This window comes from Neltuma alba, unplaced genomic scaffold (genome assembly GCF_004799145.2).
Source record: "Neltuma alba isolate B1F8T4 unplaced genomic scaffold, ASM479914v2 tig00006985_pilon, whole genome shotgun sequence".
NCBI classification, from domain to species: Eukaryota; Viridiplantae; Streptophyta; class Magnoliopsida; order Fabales; family Fabaceae; genus Neltuma; species Neltuma alba.
In genome coordinates, this window is record NW_021634643.1 from 1,899 (window position 1) to 6,110 (window position 4,212).

General features: G+C 36.3%; 1 pseudogene; it reads right to left on the reverse strand.

The window, feature by feature from the left end:
- Positions 1-600: 600 nt before the first annotated feature.
- LOC114751557 ((3S,6E)-nerolidol synthase 1-like) lies at positions 601-3,160 on the reverse strand (annotated as a pseudogene).
- Between the last annotated feature and the right edge of the window lie 1,052 nt (positions 3,161-4,212).

Here is a 4,212-nt window from a genome sequence, read left to right on the forward strand (position 1 = left end):
ACCGCCAGTTTTTGAGAGTACAGTGAGCTATCGCACGGTAGAATTGGGTTCAAATAAAATCATTTTTTATTTTCCACTGTAATTTAGCAGTAGCAATATAGTCTTTTCACGTTTTCTCTTATTCCTTTGGCGCTTCTGATTAATTAACAGGTTTGAAGGCACTCTTTTACATTATTTTGTGTTATATGTGGGACATCAGTATCATTTTCCCATATACATATAGCTGCACGTGAATTTTTACTGTTCTTCTGTACGAAATCACCGTAGAACAAAGAGATCGATCGAGAGAACTAACAAACGAGGGAAATGAATCTAAACCGGAGATGATACTGTCGGTGCGTGTGAATTATAATCGGAAAAGAAGTTGATCATATAAAGCACTGTGGGGTGGCTTGGGAAAAGAATAGATTACCACTATGCCCTACACCAACCGATTGCGATATTGGGGTCTTTCTCGTACAACATCACTCTTCAGGCAAAAAAAAAAAAAAACAGTACAACATCACTCTTGGCTCTTCCAAACCCCTCTAAGCCCTAATATGAGTATGACTTGTCTTGTCTCATTCTTGCATTTGAAAAAGAAGTTCGTGGGAATCATAATCACAGAGGAAGTTTATCATAAAGCAACGACTTGACTTCGGCCTCTAGTTTGGGAAGGCATTGTTTATGATCGTAACTGTACATCAGTGGCACCATCCTCGCCAGATTGAGGGATGCTTTCTTGATTTGAAGAAAATGAGTTGTCCATTATGAACTCTCTGTTCAGACTCTTCCACGCATCTGAGATCTTAGCCCTCACCAACTTTCTTGCCATTTCCTTGTTCCTCCTCTCCTTCTTCACGCATTCCATATATGATCCATCCTTCCCTTCCTGATTCTCGTCCTACAAATTAATCAATTAAACCCTCTTCATTCACATCATACTAACTTTTCTGTAACTATATGTATATATATGGTGTTTTGTGCGTTACTGGTTTCTCCAGTTTCTTAAATTCGGCAGAAACTGAACGATTTAGAGAATGTTGATTTGCGAAGAGAATGTTTACCTCAGCACTTCCCAAGTCATCCCAGAGACGAAGAATTGTTGGTGCGGAAGAGATGATGGTTGGAGTATTGTCTATTTTCAGCACTGATTCGTTGGTGATTCCTTGACCTACTAGAAAGAAAATGTGAACCAATACTATATGCACTCCTGAGCTTAGTATCCCATTCTTCGAGTATTCTTCTGCACTGCGTATCTTCCCTGAAGCAAACCATTCTGCTTCTATCAGAAATACTTCACACAAGCTCCCCCACTGCACCAAGTAAAAACAAAACCAGTGAGCAATTAATGTTTCAAACATTTGAATCATAACAGTAAAATTGTGATAATGCTGAATATATATATTTATACTCACCGCTTTTCGGAGGGACGAACTGGGGTCCCATCCATGCTTCGGATACACTTTGTAGCTGATTTCATTGGTGAGATCATGGAGTGCCTTAAAGCATATCTTCATGTAATCGGGTAGCTCTTCTGCAGCTTCAATATCCCATCTGTATATATTCAAACAAGATCAATATCTGTGATCTTTAACTTGTAGCAGCAATATTTGCAGGAGTGATAAGTATACCTTATAACAGCTTTTGTGAAATGAGTTGGTTCTTCAATGGTCCCATATATATTAAAAATGTCGTCTATTAGGTAGACGAAGGAAATTGGTTTTGTGAGCTCCACCCTTTCTTCTGAAAAAGATGGATCTGCTAAGCATCCCAGTGACCAAATGTACCATTTCAACGGTTGGTTTCTAGCATACTTCAACTCGTTCGCTAGTCCACGTTCAGTCCACCATCTGAAAATGAAAATAAAATATATATTTTGGCAAGTATATAATGGTAAAGAAAAACCTTTTTTTTTTTTTGTTGGAAATATCTTAGAAGCATACTTAGAAATTTGAAGGATCTCCATTTCGTATGCAGATTGGAGCATATTGAAGTTCATTTTGGCCAAATCTTGTAAGGATTTGAGCCATCCGTTCATGCCATGAGTGCCTTGAAATAAGTTTCTGGAAGTGAAAATTGGCAGACTTTTGTGAAACGGTTGCTCCAAAGTACTCCTCACAAACTCAGCTTTATCAACACCAATGTAGGCACTTATTTCCTTTAGCATCTTCTCGCTAAACTGTTCAGCTTCATCAAGTATGGCTTCTCCCGGCATTCTTAGTTGTGAAGCCTCATATAATTCTGTCATTCCCTTGACATATGCGCTTACCTTGTCGCTAAACTTCCCCTCCTTTGCTGTAAACTTCTCGAACACCTCTGCAACTCGACAAAAAGAAAACAAACTATTTTAGCAGTACTCTTTCAGCAAAAAAATATAATTAGAGAGTTGATGTTGATCCTGTACATAAGACCTATTTCACATATTTATATATTGTTTTCAAAATTAACCATATTGATATTTTATTGACAATAATCAAGTAGGAGAGGAAGGAAGGAAATTAAAGAAAATATTTGAGATGTTTTAAGAAAAACATATTATATTAACTAGTATCCTTAATTTATTCAAGTTAGTCAATTAGATCTTATATTAAGAACCGGTAGAGGAGTAACATGATATGTTTCTGTTTTTAAAGTATCAGTCCCCACCTGCAGGTACAGAATAACCTTGCTGTCTCAGAAGGCGGAAGAGAAGAGAAACCTGATGAAGATCATCATGGTCGTAGCCACTTCCATAAGTGCCGAAAATCGTGCGTTGAGTTGCGAGGAATTCGTCAATTTCTTCTTGGAAGTGGTAATCGATGTTCAGGCGTTGCATAGCATCAACCATGTACAAGCCTTTAACTGAATGTTCACCCACATTCTTAACAACGTTCTTATACAGTTTGAGCTCTCCTTCCAGATTATCGCAAGAGGTGATCCTGCCATGGAAGAATGTTATTAATACAGAAAAGCTCCAGAAAACACGTGGCGTAGAATATATAGAAATAACTCGAAGGTTTCCACAACTTACAAAGTTTCTCAAAGGGGCAGAAGGGCCTTTTTCAGTGATGATCCATTTGTCAGCAGTAGGCTGAGAATAGAGTTTGAAGGAGGAGGATCTGCCAGAAAGCTCTGCTTTTGTGGAGGCGAATTTGGGATGGAAGGAGAAAATGGAGGATTTCATACTGATCAGTGCCATGAAATATACAATATTCAACCTCTCAGTGATGGATTAAATATCTTCTCTCTGTGATACTTGAAAGGATTATTGCAGCGATATTTATAGGAGTCTGCCACCACCTGCATGAAGATCAGAAGGAATTGGATCATCACATTTTATTTGAGGGATAGTAATTTGGTCACTTACGTGTTCAACCTTTATAATTATATTCCACCAAACATCAAAAATTACTGAAATATCTCCCATTGCAAAATTTATTACCCAAAGATCCCTTTTTTTGGCCAGAAAAATTTATTTAAGGATTTAGGCAACCCATATTTAGCATGTGTAACTTTTCTCCAATTACGTGCAACTCATCTTTAATTATGTGAAAAATAAAAGATATTTACACACGGTTGAAAATACATTGCACACAATTTAAGAAAAGTTGCACCCCCTAAAAATAGTTTGATTCTGCTCAAAAACTTGGGTCTTTATGTACATTTAAATAATAAATTTTGCAATGAAATATTTTTCAACAACTTTTCCGTAAAAGCATTCTCATTTTTGTCTATACGTTCTAAAGGAACAAGAGATACGTAGTTGTGTCATTTTTATTTCATTTTCAATTCGACTGGAACTAAACTCAGTGCTTATTCGACTGGATAAATTTTAGGCCATTAAATTTTATACAAACAGTTCCTATAATGGAGCATATTTGGTAAATGAGGTGCTTCCACTTCAAAATATATTTTAGGGTACTAGATAAATTATAAAATATTTTAAGGTGATAAATGTATTTAAAAAATATTTTAAGGTGTTGGAGGAACTATTGTGCCTGTAGATCCGAATCTAACTTTAAATTCTGCCATAACTATGATATTTTGTCAAAATTACTTTATTTTGAAGGGAAATTGCTTAAAAGCTTCTCTTCGACAAATTAATTAGAGGATGGGATTTGCAATAAACATAAAGGTATGGGTCCTTCAAATGTTAGTAAGTGTGGTAGGAAAAATATTATATTGCCCTGATGGATGCTAATTACATATGACGGATCCTCATCTGTATATCACTGATCCTAATTGCATATA